The following is a 21,606-nucleotide window of genomic DNA, read 5'->3' as shown; positions in this document are numbered from 1 at the left end:
ACATGAGCCTTTGGCGTCTGTTTTCAACAGCTGGCTTTGGTTTTCTCGTTTTACTTCAGGTTCCACATACGGGCTTCCCTAATCTGAATGACAAATGGCATGGAATAACGAATGACCACTAAGGCGTGGGTTAGGGTTAGGGGTTAGGGTTAGGTCATTTGTTTTTCCATGCCATTTATCATTCGGAGGGAAGCCCTCCACATATACAGCCCAATTTGATCTCAAGTGTGTCTGACCAGTAAAATACTCACATCATAACCAATGGGTCAAGTCAGGCGGTTATGTAGGGAGTGTCCGACTACATTTAATACTGTAATTCAAAAAGTATTTAAGATAGAGACATGAATAATACGTCATTTTAAAGGTACAGTCTACTCTTGTTAAACCGCCCGCCGTTATACCGCCATTTTCGCTCACCGCCGACCAAAACCATTGCACAAAAATCCCCAATGCATTATTCCATTAGCTACCGCCATTTCCGCCTATCGCCATCCGCCAGCCCAGTTCCATTCACAAACAACACTTATACCATTGATTTCCCGACCGTTATACCGCCAGCGTTATTGCCATCGAGTACACATAAATTTTAACAATGCACTGAAACAAATGCGCCAGACGCTGATCGCGGCAAGCTACGAGTAGGTCTACGGAACGGCCACCGTTCATTTATCGCAGAACACTCAGTAGGTCAGGATGTCGGGAAGAGGACGTGGGATTAAGCCAAAGCCTCAAGATGATGGGGTGTCATTTCCCGACACGGTATAATAACACTTAAAATGTTTCCCCACTTTAAATGATCCCTTACAACATAACAGAATCAAGATTTATTTAGAAACGCAATTAGAACGGGTTAACGGAGGCAGCGTAGACATCATATAGTAAAGACATGCACATTATGGACGCAACCCGTTGTAACGCCATTTTCGCTATACCGCCAATTTGGCCGTGAACGGAAGTTGGCGGTATAACGAGAGTAGACTGTATTAGCTAGTACTTGAAGCTCATAAAAAGAAACAAAAGATATGGTGCCATCTTTTGCCATGAAAATTAGAAAAACTGCATTGTTATGTAGGGAACAAAAATTAAGATCCAAATTTTCCTTTTTATCGAAATGTTTTAAAAGTGCAGTTGCAGGTGTCTCCTAACTATGAAAATTTGCTGAGATGTTCTTTATCTATTTTGATAAACCATGGATGCATTTTTTATTTTTTAAATATAACTATGACTTATGGAAAGAGTTTTGAAGAATGGAATGGTTATGTAGGGAATTAGGAATTTCGGTTATGTAGGGGAAGAAAAGACGGGTATACAGTTTCAATAGTTTATTCAAGCACTTGGTAACAAATGTATATATTTTTATACGTATTTATGACTAGATATACAAAGGATACATATTAGATGCAGAAAGTGATTCATTAAGCACATTGAATGCTCAGTAAAGTCTGTATAAATAATGTCAACTCCAACTTTTCTGCAGGTTTTAGAGCAGGGCTGTCAAACTCATGTTAGTTCAGTTCCACATTCAGTCCAATCTGATCTGCAGTGGGCCAAACCAGTAAAATAATAACAGTAAAAAAAGTAAAATTCTATTCTGATCAGGTTTACATCTACAAAGTTTCCTTAAAAATCTGAATAACATGAACAACTTGAATTGTCTTAAGAAAAACAAGTCCAATTTAACAATATTCTGCCTCGGTTTATCAGTTTATCATTTACACATGTGCATTAAAATCACACAAAACATTTAGTAACAGGCAGAATATTGGTCAAATTGCATTTACTTTTCTTAAGACATTTCCATTTGTTCATATTTGTTCAGGTTATTCATGTTTTTTGTAAAAGTATGGTTTGGTAATGTAAACATTTTCATGTAATTTTACTTTTTTCCACCAAAAAACAGAGAAAATTTGGGGTTATCATTATTTATAGGTTATTCTGATATTTTACTGGTTCTGACCCACTTGAAATCTAATTGGACTGTATGCGTCTGTATGTGGAACCTGAATTAAAATGATTTGACACCATTGATTAATATCTTAAGTGTAATTTATGCCATTTTTCACAAATTCATCCTATGGGCCGGATTTTTAGAGGGAAAAACAGTAAAATTACATTATGAAAATGTTTACATCTACAAGTTGTCCTTAAAAAAAATGTGAATAATATGAACAACCTAAAATGTCTTACAAGAAAATGAGGGCAGTTTCATGTCCATGTTATGTCTCAGTTTATAATTCACACGTGTACATTACAATTTACAGATGACAGTGGATTTACAAAGGCACAAAACATTTAGGAATAGACAGAATATTAGTGAAATTGCACTTACTTCTCTCAAGACATTTCAGGTGGTTCAAGGATAGTGTGTAAACTTAAATATTTTCATGTACTTTTTTTTGTTTTACTCTAAAACAAGAAAAGAGCAAAGAGTTGTCATTATTTATAGGTTATTTTGAAAGTATTTTACTGGTCGTACCCACTTGAGATCATAATGGTCTGTATGTGGCCCCTGAACTAAAATGAGTTTGACACCTTTGACTCTAAATATCAGTGTAATTTTTGCATTTCACATATTCATTCCAGATTGGACCCTTAGGCGGGCCAGTTTTGACCCGCGGGCCATATGTTTGGTGCCCCTGCGCTATAGAGTCTGTTTAAAACCAGCAGGACTCCAGATAGGATTCATAAAGGAGACTGGCTTTTGTGTCCCAGGTCATGCTGTGTTTATTTTTGCCTTTTTCATTTTGCATTTATTCAAGGCTATGTATTCACTGTCCCATACAAAAGATGAAAAAACATGAGGATATCTTTGGTCGTGGTTTTGTTCAAGGTTCACAGACAATGATTTGACTAAAGGCATTTAGTTTGACCATGTGTCGGGGGGAAGTCTGCTGCTGCTCTGCTGGGTCTGCTTAACCAGCAGGAATTCAACATGACATGATGCATTGACAAATGCATAAGTTAAGTAGCTATAAATTCTAACCTGTTTTCCAAATTCACAAACAGATTCACTTTTTTCCCATTCACGTACAGGGGTTGGACAAAATAATGGAAACACCTTCACCTCAAGATGATAATGCTCCAATCCATACAGCTAGAATTGTTAAAGAATGGCATGAGGAACATTCTAATGAAGTTGAGCATCTCGTATGGCCGGCACAGTCCCCAGACCTCAACATTATTGAGCATTTATGGTCAGTTTTAGAGATTCAAGTAAGACGTCGATTTCCACCGCCATCGTCTCTAGAAGAGTTGGAGGGTATTCTAACTGAAGAATGGCTTAAAATTCCTTTGGAAACAATTCACAAGTTGTATGAATCAATACCTCGGAGAACTGAGGCTGTAATTGCCGCAAAAGGCGGACCTACACCATATTAAATTATATTTTGTTGATTTTTTAAGGTGTTTCCATTATTTTGTCCAACCCCTGTAAATACCACTTTTGTGAGAGTGCAGACAGACACACACTGGTGACGTTTAATTTTTTCCCGAAGGAGAGGCAAGGGGTATTATTTTTGGTTGGGTTTGTTTGTTTTTTAACACTTTAGCAGCAAAACTATTGGTTGAATTCATGCCAGATTGGCTTTATAGATTGCCAGTGACCCAGAATAGATATGGTTACATTTTGGGAAAACTAGGGTTTTTTTATGAATTTTTAAAATCTGTTTTTAGAGCTGGGCAAGTTAACACGTTATTACCGTGTTAACGCATTCATTAAATAACGCCAACAATTTTTTTTTTATCTCAGGTTAATGCCGTTTTGTTCTAACTCCTATTCTTCTGCCTCTGCTTGTGTGCATGTAGCAATTAGCTCAGCAGATAGACAACAGGTTTCCCAAGAAAAGCTGGACGCCCAAAACTTCTGTCCAAATCTTTTACTGTAGACTCACTGTAAAACTGTAACATACACACAAAATATGTCTGAGTTCTGTTTATTGCCTTAGTACATGGCATTATACATTTAAATGAATGGGAAAAAGATCACTAGCTTGGTGCTAACTTGAGTGGGAAAATCCATAGACACACTAACAATTAGCATTTACAGATTAATTTAAGATTTACAACATCTTTTTTCCAGCAACGAAGGTTCACATCAGAGATATTTTATACTATTCATTCTTACAACAACTGAACATACAATACTCACAGGCAAACGTTTTTGGGGCCATACAAACAGAGTGAAAGAAACATGTCTGTTAGTTCCTTCTTATGTCCGAACTGACTACGATAACACCGAAAGGACAAAGCATACGTTAGTTCAACTTATTCCGACCACTAGACGGCCCCCTTTGCTTGCTTTGAACAACTGAACATCACATATTATTGGGCTTATTAGTATTAGTACTTATTAGTGGGTTTAAGACTACTGTCAGTCACTCACAACCGAAAATAAACTGGTGGGGACATAAAGATGGAGAAAAGTACCGGTCTTTTCCATGGACATTTTCATTTTAAATGTCTTCAGATGGTGGGGTTGAGAAGGACACAGTTATTTGTAAGCGCTGACATGTGGAATTATTTTTTATCACCAGAGTACTTCCAGTCTGAAATATCACTTAAAGGCAAAACATGCTGTTGATGCCGGCAATGCCCCCCCCATATAACTATTAATCGCAACATTAATCGCAGAAATCCATGCAATTAATTGCGATTAAAATTTTTGATCGCTGCCCAGCACTACTTTTTTTTCCCCATTTACTTACAATGGCCAAAATTTGTCTATGCTGAAATCAACACACTCATAAACATGATAACATCAGCCAAAATAAGCTCCAGCATGTGTGAGGGGCGGGGTTTGTTGTGCCTGGCACCACTTGTTGTTTGATCCAGTAGGTTTTATTATAGAGGGTATGCACATGACATCACCGCTAGCGGAAGTCACCGCGGTTCTGTCCACTGAGTGGCAGAAAGAGGGAGATGAGTAGCGGCTTTGGCTTGAATACTGCGAAAACTTTAGAACAATCTAAAAAATGGGGAAGAGCTGTTGTGCCACTGATCGCACAAATAGGTTTAAAAAGCACTCGGAGCTATCGTTTTAGCGGCGACCTAAAGCCAAAGACAGAAGAAGCAGATGGATCGCTGCAATTCGTAGAAATAACTGGAATCCAGGCAACGAAACCTGGATTTGTGGTTGCCATTTTGTGTCAGGTAACGTTAATTTATGCTGTGTTCTTGCGTAAAATCATACCTTAAATTACATATCATTTTGGCTAACGTTACTTCTTAGTAAAGCTCTTAATGTTAGCATCTGTCATTTAGTTCTATGTTTCAGAACTGAAACGTTTTTGTCTTCAGTTGTGTGATTCTGAACCTTGTGTTCTACATAATTTGTAAACCAGCTTAAACTGATGCTAACCTAGTTTTCCAAATAAGGGAGTACTCTAGCACAAAGCTGTTGTATCTGTGTTGGATCAAGTATTTGATGTGAACTCTACTTAAATCTCCACAGTACCAGTAGATCATCCACTCACTTGGGTCAATACTAAGGGTTTAACTCCAGTAAATCAGTAGTGAACTGTGAGCACTACTGCTGGGCCTTTACCTTGGAAATCACCGCCAAGAAAATACGTCTGCACTGACAGAAAACCTCCAGAACAATAGTATGTTGAATTAAAGCACTCACCAGCTGTAATCCTCTAATTAACAATGACGAGGATGTCAACAACTCTGTGGCTTTTGTATGCTTTCAGCCTTTGCATTGGGGATTTTCCTGGTGTTGAAATCAGGTTCATATAAATGTCAGGATACGTGATTTCTGTCCACATATCAATGTTGGTAGACCACCTGTTGTTTGGTAGCTTGTATGGATCCATGTCCAGTCCAGTTGTCTTTAATTTCATGTTATATTCCACATTTTTCCGGGTCTCGCTGTAGTTACTGCTATGCTCCGCCATGTTGAGCCGGTTTGTTTTTGCCACTCAGTCTGACTTAGAGGGGCGTGGCCCAGGGGGGAAGTGACGGATGTGCATTCCCTCTATTGCACAGTCTGCAGTCCATGTTCCATCCACGCTGCAGTGGAGCTCCAATAACCTGACTGTGTTCGTGTCCAGGCCTTTATGTCTGTGAGCTGCAGGAGGTACCAGGCCTTTATGTGATGGAGGGTTGGATCAGAGTTAGGCCGTTAGTTCTAATTTACACTGTTTAATCATTAGAGAAGGTCCTGTTTAGTACCAAACCTCATGTTTTATCTGCTCACATTTCCAATATTAAAAGTAATGCCATGGACTTCTCTACAAACGCAGTACTTCTTTAACCATTATTAGATAAAAAACCTCTAGTGTTTCAGTGGATACAAACTATTCATTACTGAACTCATTACTCATGTTGCAGAGTTTCTACAGTTATGACACACACCTGCAGTGACTAAAATCAGCAAATTATACTGTAGGTGAGTGTATTTACTGATAAACTGTGTGAAAACTATGAAATGAAAACATTTTTAATGCAGCTAATCTGATGTTTTCTTACATTTTAATGTACACTAATACTAGTCATCACTCACTTCATGGAGATAATATGCAAAAAAAACACAAAAATCTGTTAATTACAGTTTAATAACAATAACTAGAAATTGATTTACTCTCAGACATGTTAGTGCAGATCAGGTTTATCAAGAACAGTAAAGTTACAGTAACAGTATGAATTCCAGTGTGTGTGATGGCGCATGCACTGCAAAAATCTGAATCTTACCAAGTGTATTTTTCTCATTTCTAGTCAAAATATCTCATCACACTTAAAATGAGACATAATCACCTACAGAATAAATTTTTTTGTTTGTTTGTTTGTTTTTTTTGTGCTTAATTCAAGCAAAAAAAATTGCCAATGGAACAAGTGAAAAATATCATGGTAAGATTTCTTGAAATCAGATTTTCCAGATCTGTTGTCTATAAATCAGTTCTTATATCTCACTGAAAAGTTCCTCTTTAAGGTGATTCTGTCTGATTTTAAGTGTGATGAGATATTTGGACTAGAAATGAGAAAAGTACACTTGGTCAGAGTTAGATTTTTGCAGAGTGAGTGTCCACTGTGTTGGCTGATATGGAACTAAAACAACAAAATCCATGAATATACAAGAGAACAGCTGTCCACTGGAGTGACCACTGTGCATGAAAGGGTTAAATGACACTTGTAGAAGACAACATTAACTGGCGGAACGTTACTTTACAGGTGTCAGAAGTTTATCCAGATCATTTTTCCAGCCTTTATTAGACACCCAGCTTATAGTCGACTAACGGTTTTTATTTTGGAGAAACCTCATTCCTTTTTTCTTCCCCAAACCAAACCCATTTTCGAACCCTTTCTAAGTTATTTTTCTGCCTAAACCAAACCGTATCCATGCACCTGTGTTTCAGACCCTCCCTCTTGTTGAATAATTTCACTCTTGTGGGACCAGAGTCAAAAAGTGACTCCCTAACCAAACATGACTACGATGAGTTTAGTGGTCAGAATATGTAGTTTACAGAGCACTTGTTGATTCATACATTGTCTTATCCTCATTTCCACCAGTAAATCATCACTTTTGTGACATATGTCGTCTTTAGTGTGAAGGGAAACATGAGCTCAGTCCACTTCAGACTGATCTGAGTGATGACTGACAGGGAAATGACTGGAGTGAACTGCGTTACTGAGCTCAAGATGTGCAGCTGCTGAAAAGAGAGTTCTCAAGTGCAATTAAATGTGTTTTTTATTTATAAAGGCAAAGTAACTAGACGTAGGTCTTTGTTTTTTTCTGTCCTTTAGAGACGCTCATTCTAGTCTGAAAATAAGACAACAATCACTATGTTCGTCATACTTCAAGACGTCTGCAGCAAACAGTTATTTGCACAATTGAGCTTAGCACGGTTCAGTTACTCATGAGTTAATGTATTTTCTTCCCAAAATAAGATGTCAGTGTATGATGTTTATTCATGTTATAAAAAGATTCATGGCTCAAGATTTCTGTCACCATGGACAGAAACCAAAAGTAGTTTTCTTTATTCAGTTACTACAATATAACAGCAACAACAAAAAGCAGCAACTTAAAAAAAATTAATAAATTCAAGTACCACACAGCATACTCACAAATATGGGTGTGTATCGGCAAGAATGTGGCGATACGATACAAATCACAATACAAGGATCACGATAGGATATATCATGATACTGTTAAAAAGGCAATTTTTTGTTTATTTCTTTTTTTTAAATGATTATTTCCTGGAAGAATTGAATTCCACCCGAAATCTGCACAAATACTGAACACATTTTTATTTGATCAGAACAGGATCTAATGCTATATCACAAAATGTTCCTGTGTTCAAACTGAAGTTCTGTTTTACAGACATTTAGTTTAAGGTCCTGTTCAAATGTTCATATTCTATTAGTTCAGAACTAACATCAGAACAGTATTTGAGTTCAATCCCAACAAAGGAACGAACATCTGCCTCTCAGACAGTAAAAAGTGCTTTTAGGATGATTCAAATAACCATTATTTAATAAAACAGCTTTATTTGATAATAAATTAGATATAAACAATAAAAAAAAATTAACCTCCACCATATCTGCATCTGAATAAATACCTAAAAATATCGATACAGTACTTTTAATATCGATACAGTATCGTGGAATGAAATATCGTGATATATTGCAGAACCAATATTTTCTTACAGCCCTACTCACAAATAAAAACAGCTTCAGAAAGAGGAAGATGGTATGGATTAAAAGGCAAAAACTCAAAGTGGATTGAATCGGGGCATTGTCCGGCCCTGCTCTTTTGTATCACCACTTTTACTGCAGACCCATCAGAACATACACGAGGAAAATCCAACCAATGTCCACAACCACAGCAGGAACTAAAGCCAGGGTTTAAGTATCGAACATTTAACAAAAACTGTCAGTCATTCTAATTGTCAAGTCCATCAGTTCTTTTCTTTATTAACCCTTTCATGCACGAATTATGAGAACCTTAATCAAGATTTTTTTCCTCAGTGTTTTTATTCCTCTTTAGGCATTAAAAAAACAATGCAATTGAAAAATTATTTATGAACCTATTTTTCATGGAGTTGCAAAAGTGTCCACTCAGCTGGACACCGTGTGTTAATTTTTTTTTTTTTTTTTTTAAATATCTTTTTATTTCACACAAGAGAATCCTCCAGATACAGGACAAACATAGTCATACTGGGTCTCACTTTTTACAATCTCGTTTTTGCATTCTTCCCACCTCCCACCCCTAAAGAAATAAATCAACTAAACATACACAAAAGTAACAGGCCAAAAATATACATGTCTAAAGAGAAAAAAAATAAATTAATTAAAAAAAAAAAAAAACATCATCATCCTCACAATAACAATAATAAGGGTAACAACATAAGCATGAGCATAATTATGCATGCTGTAACATAAATAGCAATAATAGGGCAGTATGCATTTAATTTTTGAAGCAAAGAAACATGTATTTACTGATAAACTGTGAAAAGCATGAAAGAAAAACATTTTTAATGCTACTAATTTGTTGTTTATTCCACATTTTAACATACTCTAATACTAGTCATTACTCACCTCATGGAGATAGTATGAAAATAAGCTTTTGTTGTTAATTACAGTCAAATAAAATAAACAAGCAATTACTTTACACTCAAACATGTGACTACAGATCAGGTTTATCAAGAACAGCAAATGTACAGTAATGGTGTGAATGTCAGTGTATGGGATGGTGCATGAGCGTCCACTGTGTTGGCTGATATGGAACTAAAACAACAAACCCCATGAATATACAAGAGAACAGCTGGAGAGGAACTGTCCGCTGGAGTGACCACTGTGCATGAAAGGGTTAATGCATTAGTTGTTTTGAAAAATGTCACACAAAACCCTTTCATGCATTAATTATGAGAACCTTAGCCTAGATTTTTTTTTTGTCTTGGGTGTTTTTATTCCTCCTTAGGCATGAAAAAAATAATGTGATCCAAGTTGGGGTTTTTTTGTTTTGTTTTTTTGTTTTTTTCATGGAGTTACAAAAATGTCCATGCATTTAATTTTTGAAGTATAGAAATGTGTTTAAAACCTAATATCAGAAAGTGATATGAAAACAATGACAGAAAAACATTTGTAATGCTGCTAATCTGATGTTTTCTCACATTTTAACATATTCTAATGCTAGTTATTACTCACTTCATTGAAATAATACACCAAAAAAACCCTCTTTTTGTCTTACAAATAATTGAATTACACTCAAACATGTCACTGCTGATCAGGTTTATCAAGAACAGCACAGTTACAGTAATGGTGTGAATGTCAGTGTATAGGATGGTGCATAAGCGTCCACTGTGTCGGCTGATATGGAACTAAAACAACAAACCCCATGAATATACAAGAGAACAGCTGGAGAAGAACTGTCCACTGGAGTGACCACTGTGCATGAAAGGGTGAATGGGTTAGTTTGTTTTGAAAAATGTCACACAAATACATTTGTTTGTAAATGTTAGAAATGATTTGATTGAAGAGAATTTTCCACATTCACCTTTTTTTTTTTAGTTACAAACACAGTTTAGGAGTCCAGTGCAGATGTAGGAGTCCCAGGGAATGAATTTAATGTCAGTTGTTAGTTTAACCCTTTCATGCATTAATTATGAGAACCTTAGTCTAAATTTTGTTTTTGTCTTGGGTGTTTTTATTCCTCCTTAGGCATGAAAAAAATAATGTGATCCAAGTTGGGTTTTTTTGTTTTTTTGTTTTTTTCATGGAGTTACAAAAATGTCCATGCATTTAATTTTTGAAGTATAGAAATGTGTTTAAAACCTAATATCAGAAAGTGATATGAAAACAATGACAGAAAAACATTTGTAATGCTGCTAATCTGATGTTTTCTCACATTTTAACATATTCTAATGCTAGTTATTACTCACTTCATTGAAATGATATGCAAAAAAAAAAAAACTCTTTTTGTCTTACAAATAATTAATTTACACTCAAACATGTCACTGCTGATCAGGTTTATCAAGAACAGCACAGTTACAGTAATGGTGTGAATGTCAGTGTATGGGATGGTGCATAAGCGTCCACTGTGTCGGCTGATATGGAACCAAAACAACAAAACCCATGAATATACAAGGAAACGGCTGTAGAATAACCGTCCACTGGAGTGACCACTGTGCATGAAAGGGTTAATACAAGTCACTACAGGAGTGGATCGTTTATTATCCTGAAACAAATTAATGTGAAAATCCTCCACGCATACTAAAAACTCCACCATCTGAAAATACTCATTTTACTCTGACAGAGGAGCGAAACCACAAAATGTCGTTGGGATCAGAGCACTTGAACTTTTTTTTCCCCTTTAAAAAAAAAAAAAAAAAAAAAAGCAATAGCTGTCATTTAAAAAATCAAACCAAAATGTCGAATTCTTTATCACTGTTTCCATATTGTTTCCCTTCATTTGACTGGTGTCGTCAGTGAAATCATCTCTTCGGGTGTAACTGTGTCATGTTTAGTGTTAAAACTAATGACTGGTCTGTTTTCAGGCTGGAGTACAGAATTTATTTACATTTTGTAGACAGTTAATCATGAGCATGAATTCCAATATCATACCAGCTGCAGAACTATACAGATTATATGTAGGATGAACTCTGACAGCTTGAACCAGATCTACTGTCTCCATCATTCCTTATTTTCCAATGATGACCATCTTACTGGACACTGTCCTTAACATACACCCTGTGATAACCACCTTACTGGACATCATCCTTAACATACCCCTGTGATGACCACCTTACTGGACATCATCCTTAACATACCCATGTGATGACCACCTTACTGGACACTGTCCTTAACATACCCCCTGTGATGACCACCTTACTGGACACTGTCCTTAACATACCCCCTGTGATGACCACCTTACTGGACATCATCCTTAACCTACCCCTGTGATGACCACCTTAACATACCCCCTGTGATGACCACCTTAACATACCCCCTGTGATGACCACCTTACTGGACATCATCCTTAACATACACCCTGTGATGACCACCTTAACATACCCCCTGTGATGACCACCTTACAGGACATCATCCTTAACATACCCCCTGTGATGACCACCTTACTGGACATCATCCTTAACATACCCCTGTGATGACCACCTTACTGGACATCATCCTTAACATACACCCTGTGATGACCACCTTACTGGACATCATCCTTAACATACACCCTGTGATGACCACCTTAACATACCCCCTGTGATGACCACCTTACTGGACATCATCCTTAACATACACCCTGTGATGACCACCTTAACATACACCCTGTGATGACCACCTTACTGGACATCATCCTTAACATACCCCTGTGATGACCACCTTACTGGACATCATCCTTAACATACACCCTGTGATGACCATCTTACTGGACACTGTCCTTAACATACCCCCTGTGATGACCACCTTACTGGACATCATCCTTAACATACCCATGTGATGACCACCTTACTGGACATCATCCTTAACATACACCCTGTGATGACCACCTTACTGGACATCATCCTTAACATACCCCTGTGATGACCACCTTACTGGACACTGTCCTTAACATACCCCCTGTGATGACCACCTTACTGGACACTGTCCTTAACATACCCCCTGTGATGACCACCTTACTGGACATCATCCTTAACCTACCCCTGTGATGACCACCTTAACATACCCCCTGTGATGACCACCTTAACATACCCCCTGTGATGACCACCTTACTGGACATCATCCTTAACATACACCCTGTGATGACCACCTTAACATACCCCCTGTGATGACCACCTTACAGGACATCATCCTTAACATACCCCCTGTGATGACCACCTTACTGGACATCATCCTTAACATACCCCTGTGATGACCACCTTACTGGACATCATCCTTAACATACACCCTGTGATGACCACCTTACTGGACATCATCCTTAACATACACCCTGTGATGACCACCTTAACATACCCCCTGTGATGACCACCTTACTGGACATCATCCTTAACATACACCCTGTGATGACCACCTTAACATACACCCTGTGATGACCACCTTACTGGACATCATCCTTAACATACCCCTGTGATGACCACCTTACTGGACATCATCCTTAACATACACCCTGTGATGACCATCTTACTGGACACTGTCCTTAACATACCCCCTGTGATGACCACCTTACTGGACACTGTCCTTAACATACCCCCTGTGATGACCACCTTACTGGACACTGTCCTTAACATACCCAATGTGATGACCACCTTACTGGACATCATCCTTAACCTACCCCTGTGATGACCACCTTAACATACCCCCTGTGATGACCACCTTACTGGACATCATCCTTAACATACCCCCTGTGATGACCACCTTACTGGACATCATCCTTAACATACCCCTGTGATGACCACCTTACTGGACATCATCCTTAACATACCCCCTGTGATGACCACCTTACTGGACATCATCCTTAACATACCCCTGTGATGACCACCTTACTGGACATCATCCTTAACATACACCCTGTGATGACCACCTTACTGGACATCATCCTTAACATACACCCTGTGATGACCACCTTAACATACCCCCTGTGATGACCACCTTACTGGACATCATCCTTAACATACACCCTGTGATGACCACCTTAACATACCCCCTGTGATGACCACCTTACTGGACATCATCCTTAACATACCCCCTGTGATGACCACCTTACTGGACATCATCCTTAACATACCCCTGTGATGACCACCTTACTGGACATCATCCTTAACATACACCCTGTGATGACCACCTTACTGGACATCATCCTTAACATACACCCTGTGATGACCACCTTAACATACCCCCTGTGATGACCACCTTACTGGACATCATCCTTAACATACACCCTGTGATGACCACCTTAACATACACCCTGTGATGACCACCTTACTGGACATCATCCTTAACATACCCCTGTGATGACCACCTTACTGGACATCATCCTTAACATACACCCTGTGATGACCATCTTACTGGACACTGTCCTTAACATACCCCCTGTGATGACCACCTTACTGGACACTGTCCTTAACATACCCCCTGTGATGACCACCTTACTGGACACTGTCCTTAACATACCCAATGTGATGACCACCTTACTGGACATCATCCTTAACCTACCCCTGTGATGACCACCTTAACATACCCCCTGTGATGACCACCTTACTGGACATCATCCTTAACATACCCCCTGTGATGACCACCTTACTGGACATCATCCTTAACATACCCCTGTGATGACCACCTTACTGGACATCATCCTTAACATACACCCTGTGATGACCACCTTACTGGACATCATCCTTAACATACACCCTGTGATGACCACCTTAACATACCCCCTGTGATGACCACCTTACTGGACACCATCCTTAACATACACCCCGTGATGACCACCTTAACATACCCCTGTGATGACCACCTTACTGGACATCATCCTTAACATACACCCTGTGATGACCACCTTAACATACACCCTGTGATGACCACCTTAACATACCCCCTGTGATGACCACCTTACTGGACATCATCCTTAACATACCCCTGTGATGACCACCTTACTGGACATCATCCTTAACATACACCCTGTGATGACCACCTTACTGGACATCATCCTTAACCTACCCCTGTGATGACCACCTTAACATACCCCCTGTGATGACCACCTTACTGGACATCATCCTTAACATACCCCCTGTGATGACCACCTTACTGGACATCATCCTTAACATACCCCCTGTGATGACCACCTTACTGGACATCATCCTTAACATACACCCTGTGATGACCACCTTACTGGACATCATCCTTAACATACCCCTGTGATGACCACCTTACTGGACATCATCCTTAACATACACCCTGTGATGACCACCTTACTGGACATCATCCTTAACATACACCCTGTGATGACCACCTTAACATACCCCCTGTGATGACCACCTTACTGGACATCATCCTTAACATACACCCTGTGATGACCACCTTAACATACCCCCTGTGATGACCACCTTACTGGACATCATCCTTAACATACACCCTGTGATGACCACCTTAACATACACCCTGTGATGACCACCTTAACATACCCCCTGTGATGACCACCTTACTGGACATCATCCTTAACATACCCCTGTGATGACCACCTTACTGGACATCATCCTTAACATACACCCTGTGATGACCACCTTACTGGACATCATCCTTAACCTACCCCTGTGATGACCACCTTAACATACCCCCTGTGATGACCACCTTACTGGACATCATCCTTAACATACCCCCTGTGATGACCGCCTTACTGGACATCATCCTTAACATACCCCCTGTGATGACCACCTTACTGGACATCATCCTTAACATACACCCTGTGATGACCACCTTACTGGACATCATCCTTAACATACCCCTGTGATGACCACCTTACTGGACACTGTCCTTAACATACCCCCTGTGATGACCACCTTACTGGACACTGTCCTTAACATACCCCCTGTGATGACCACCTTACTGGACATCATCCTTAACCTACCCCTGTGATGACCACCTTAACATACCCCCTGTGATGACCACCTTACTGGACATCATCCTTAACATACACCCTGTGATGACCACCTTACTGGACATCATCCTTAACATACCCCTGTGATGACCACCTTACTGGACATCATCCTTAACATACACCCTGTGATGACCACCTTACTGGACATCATCCTTAACATACCCCTGTGATGACCACCTTACTGGACATCATCCTTAACATACACCCTGTGATGACCACCTTACTGGACACCATCCTTAACATACCCATGTGGGGACCACCTTACTGGACATCATCCTTAACATACCCATGTGATGACCACCTTACTGGACACCATCCATAACATACCCATGTGATGACCACCTTACTGGACAATTTGCCGAATTTGATCTGAAATGGGTTGGACCAACTAATAATAAGTAATAACATAATAACATAATAATATATAAATAATGTCAACGCCAAACTTTCCTTACATGATGAAAAAGTTTACATCTACAAACTGCCCTTTAACACAATGTGAATAACATGAACACCCTAAAAATTGAAAAATAAGTGTAATTTTAACAATATTGTGCCTCAGTTTATCATTGACGTCATGTTCATTACAACTTACAGATCACAGTAGATCTACAATTACACTAAATATTCAGTAATATTATTAAAATTACACTTATATTTCTTAAGACATTTCAGGTTTTTCATATTTGTTCAGGATATTTACGTTTTCTGTGAAATTATAGTTTGTTTTAGTGTAAATATAGGAAAATTACATGAAAATATTTACATTTACGAAAAGAAAAAATTAGACTTGTAAGAATCTATAGGTTATTATAATAATATTTTTCCCAGTCTGTATGTGGAACCTGAACCAAAATTTTCTGTGATCATCTTAAGTGTAATTTTTGCATTTCACAAATTCATCCTGTGGGCCGGATTGGAACCTTTGGCGGGCCGCATTTGGCCCCCGGGCCGCATGTTTGACACCCCTGGTCTAGAATGAACTTTAGCCTTAGCAGTGGATCCTGGTGGACTTCAAAGAACCTGCTGCGGTCGAACGTCCTCAGCTCCTCACAACTTACAGATGGAACATTTAAATTTCAGTAAATATTAAAATGACTTTTTTTTTGTGCTTCGTTTGTGGCCGTATCCCTCTCACTGCTTCACAACACAAATAGTCAAGTTTGTTGCGGTTGAAACCAGTGCACCGGCTTTGACAGACACTTTATGCTACGTTTTTTCCTGTATTTACAGATTTTATTGTGCCATTATTTGCCACCAAAACTAACAGCGAGTCTTTCCTTTCCTAAATATTCTAATAGATGTTCCTCAAAAAGCAGAGGTTGAAAATATAAAAACTGAGACACCTGAACATGTCGGAATAGTGTGTGTACTTTATGCTGTGTATATGGTTTATCATATTCATCTGACACTTGTATGAGACGTCATTAACTCGGCTTTAAATGAAGTTGTTCTGGTGAAACTCGTGTCCAAATGTCCATAAACTGTCCTCTGACCTCCAAAGGCTTTCCACTTGTTCTGTGCTTTTGTTCGGTTTTCTCTATAAACGTAGGTTTTAAATATGACTCTGTAGTACTAGTAACTTTTGTCCTATCTGGGCTTAAAGTGTTAAGTCAGGAACAGGTCTGAACAGAAATCCTTTGGCTGCTATTGGCCGTTGTGTAAGTTGTGTTGGCACATTTTCCAACCATAATGCACAAATACAATAAAGAGTATTTAACCGTTGAAGAGTATGTATGTGTTTTTTTCTTTACATTCAAATTTTGACATTTGAGTGCAGAACATTCTGTTACAGAATAATTATTTAAAAGGGTAAACAGCCTGATCACAATCAAGGTGTACAAGTACAGTGATGTGAACCTATGTTTTTATGCTGTTACAAAAATGTCCACTCATCTGGACACCATGTGATTCATTTTTGAAGCAAAGAAACATGTATTTAAAACCCATCATCAGAAAGTGATATACTGTGTGAAAACTATGAAATAAAAACATGTTTAGTGCAGGTAACCTGATGTTTTCTCATATTATTTCATACTCTAATAGTAGTTATTACTCACTTCATGGAGATAATATAAAAATAACCCTTTTTGTTTAAGAAAACTGATAATTACAGTCTAATAACAATTAGGAATTGATTTACACTAAAACATGTTACTCGGCCTGATCACAATCAAGGTGTACAAGTATATTTGCATCAGTTATTAATCAGTATTACAAACAGATACCCCCAAAACCATTCCCAAAATGTTTCTGTGGCCATCTTATTACTAGATCTTAAAATCCTCCAAATTTGAAGAAAATCAGATAAAAACTGATAAAACGGCGATCCAATGAGCATCAAAACGTGCACAATTTTACTGTTATAAGAGAGCAAAATTATTGGACATAATGTTTTGTAACAAATAATTACTACTCAACTCCTGTGTCTTTTTTATTACAAAATACACACATCACATTGTTTTTCATTTATTGATCATTTTTGTTGAACAGCTGTTTGATTATCAATTCTTATTTTCAGTATTAAGACAATCAACCATTTTGTTGTGAAAACCCTTCTTTTACAGCCCTTTAACTGTAATAATAGAATGGGAACCTGTTATTTCAGTATTATTAGGACTAAATATGCACAACTAGACAGATTTTGGTCTGCTCCCTGGCTGCAGAAAATTTGGTAACAATGTGTCAAACGGATGTTTATGTCGAACCGCATGTTTTCAATGGCGCATTGTTCAGCAAAATTCATGTAGTGTCCGTACACCAATATACTTCCATCAATAATATGGACTATATGCCTTATAGATATATTGTTCTAACTTGTTCACAAATGTTTCTTTCCTCCTGTACCAGGAAGACTTAGTTACAGATCTAACAGAGATGCGACCATGTGGTAAGCCAGATTTCCATTCCAATCCTGTAGAGTCCGTACACCAAGTAGTGTCTGTACACCAGATTCAGAATATGTGGGTTTAATTTTATTGTTTCTGTCAATATATGGAATTTTGTGAGCGACACGACATCTATGCAATAAACAATGCATGATTATCCTGAGTGCTGAAACATTTGTATATCTTTGTAGGCATTAAATATGGAGGCTATTAGGCTGTAGTGTCCGTACACCCAATAATTTCTGATTTGACAGGGGTACAAGCCTGTGAAATTTTTAGTAGACACCATAATACAAAAATATTTTGGACTTTAAAAGAGAAATATCAGACAAATAAAATGGCCGGTCTGATTTTTTGATAGAGCATTATTATTTTTTATCTATATGTGCACCCTTTCTGGTACCCTGGATTGTGATCAGGCCGAATAGGAAACACATAAAATAATTTTACAAAAACATGAATATTTAAATAAACGAGCTGTACATGAATACTGTGTATAATCTGCATTCAAGTGGAGTCCCAGCAGCGGTGGGCCGTCAGGACCACCAAGGCCTTCTCTGCTGGTGTAAACATAATCAGAAACACTGACCTACATTTACAACCTAAATTCTAACATTTGTTCCATGAAATTTTATTAATTTGTTCCCAATAGACAATTCTCCTCATTTCTTAGTGTTTCTCTCGGCTGCACTGCCTTCAGTACGTGTATGTGGACGGAAGACATTTTTGTCCAATCAGGTTTCAGTCTCAGTGTGTTGCCAGGGTTAATCTAATCTGCCCTGGGCCTTCAGAACCAGTAGTGAATTAATTTAAACTCTATAGCATCAGGACTGTTTCTTTAACCAATCAGATTTCAGTTTCACCTCACATGACCAGCTAGCTGGTCCCTAACGTCGTCAGCATTTATCCTTCCTCTGATTGGATGGTGAGAGCAAAACTCATTTGATATAACTTTAGCAATATTCTTTCTGATTCATGCCAAAAAAGCTCATTTTAATTTAATTTAATTCAACTGTTAATACATTTGAGGTGGATTTTTTTTATGCCCACAATAGCTGATGGACGAGAGGAAAATGATTTGGTCTCGGACATACTTGAAAAAACATTTTCACGGTGGAATTTTACAGAAAAGCTGAACATTGTGGGGAGGTCGGCCAAACCCTGACACTAGCTGGCTGGTCGAGTGGACATTCTCTGCCTTTAAGAGAATACAAACTTATGTCAGGAACCAAGGTTATTATCATTAACGAAAACTAATGAAATGACGAAAATTAAAATTGTAAAAACATTTTTGTTAACTGAAATAAATAAAAACTATAATTAAAAGAAAAAACGATAATTAACTGAAACTGTATTGTGTGTTTACAAAACTAAAACATATAAAAATTATTGATAAAATTCCCTTTGTTTTTGTTTTTATCAACGTCAGATTGATATGAAATCAATTTATTTCCCTTGAGCAATTTTATCTGCTGTCACCATATGACACTTCAAGGTCCGTCACTTGTGGTTTCCAGTCGTCTTCTGGTCCCCACTCTACCTGGAAACATGGAGACTAAAGCTGGGAGAAAGCAGCAGAGTCCTGTCTGGGATTTATTTGAATACGATGGAGAAGAAGAGAAAAGAGACAACAAAACTGAAACTAAACTAAAACTAAGCATTTAGAAAAAAATTAAAACTAATAAAAACTATCAAACTTGCTCTAAAAACTAATTAAAACTAACTGAATGAGAGAAAAAAAAGTCAAAACTAAATAAAACTAAACTATTAAAAATCTAAAACTATTAGAACCTTGAGCTGGACCCAGAGAAAAAAAGAAAAGAAAAAAGGGGGGAAAAAATGAGAAAAAAGAAAAAAAAAAAGTTAGATATAAAAGAAATTTAAAAAAAAATTAAAATAAACTATAACTAAGCATTTAGATAAAAACAAAAACTAATATAAACTAGCAAAACCTGCTCTAAAAACTAATTAAAACGAACTGAATTAGAGAAAAAGAAAGGTCAAAACTAAATCAAACTAAACTAGAATGAACAAGAAAAGCACTCGGAGATCGCAGACCTCCGCCAAGTCAGGTCAGTTTGTTAGACATGTTTGTTATATTATGTTTTTGTTTGTTCAAAAATAACAATGTTTGAGCTTTGAGACCCCATGTATCAAATATGATGCAACTCATACATGGAAACTGATATTTGACAAAAACAATTTTTGGTTGTTCAGAAGGACCAATAAAGGCTCCAGCTTCAAAGAACTGGAATTTTCTGTCAGTTAAGTTAATGGTTCAGGTTTTACAGGGTTAAAATGACCGAGACAAAATGATGTACATCCAATATGTATTAACATATCCATCAGCAGATGGTGCAGTATTTAACTCCACTGTCATTGACACTTGTGACTGGAAAGCTCAGTAGATGACATCACTGACTTCAATGGAGGAGACTGGAGTTCGATTCCTGACAGGTTCATGAACCATGCTGTCCTTTAGCACAGAAACTGAGGTCTGCTTTTTAAAATTTAAATGAATGTTTTAAAATAGTGGTGCATGTGCTTTGGCATGTGGTTATAGTGCATCTGAAAACTGACTGCTCCCCACCAAAAAATAACACCACCAGCACCACTGACGTTGGGACTCACGCTGCCTTCAACACAACAACTTTTCCAGGGACGTCCATGCAGAGTTCAACACGACAAGGCAAAACCACATGTGCAAACAATCCAAAGGCCTGAAGGAGGAAGAAGAGGGTACAGGTGCAGGACTGGCCTGATGCAGTCCACACTGGTCCTCAACAGCGCTGGGCAAATTACTTTTAAAATAAGTAATTAGTTATAGTAACTAGTTACTTACCCACAAAAGTAATTGAATTAGTAACTGATTACTCCTTCAGAAATGTAATTAGTTACCAGGGAAGGTAATTATTGCGTTACTTTGTGAAAAACCTTCAAATGTGTAAAAGAAAACAGATTTTTGAGCGTTTCAGGGGTCAGTTCCATAGAGTAGAACAGCAGAACTGAATATTTATTAGAATGTGAACAAAATTAAAGACATTATCCCTGAAATAATAAAGCAGTGTCATCCTTTGTGGGTTCTACTGCCTCTCCTTCTTATCCTTTGGCAAATTTGAG

General features: G+C 37.9%; 1 long non-coding RNA gene across 1 annotated transcript; it reads left to right on the top strand.

Moving 5' to 3' along the window:
• Positions 1-10,404: 10,404 nt before the first annotated feature.
• On the top strand, positions 10,405-11,759 carry LOC115414615 (uncharacterized). The gene is made up of 3 exons (XR_003934686.1): positions 10,405-10,576; positions 11,134-11,527; positions 11,563-11,759. It is a non-coding gene; the product is annotated as an uncharacterized LOC115414615 (long non-coding RNA).
• Positions 11,760-21,606: the final 9,847 nt, after the last annotated feature.

This window comes from Sphaeramia orbicularis, chromosome 3 (assembly GCF_902148855.1).
Source record: "Sphaeramia orbicularis chromosome 3, fSphaOr1.1, whole genome shotgun sequence".
NCBI classification, from domain to species: Eukaryota; Metazoa; Chordata; class Actinopteri; order Kurtiformes; family Apogonidae; genus Sphaeramia; species Sphaeramia orbicularis.
Note: the sequence above shows the minus strand (reverse complement) of the source record. Positions and strands in the feature narration are given on the sequence as shown.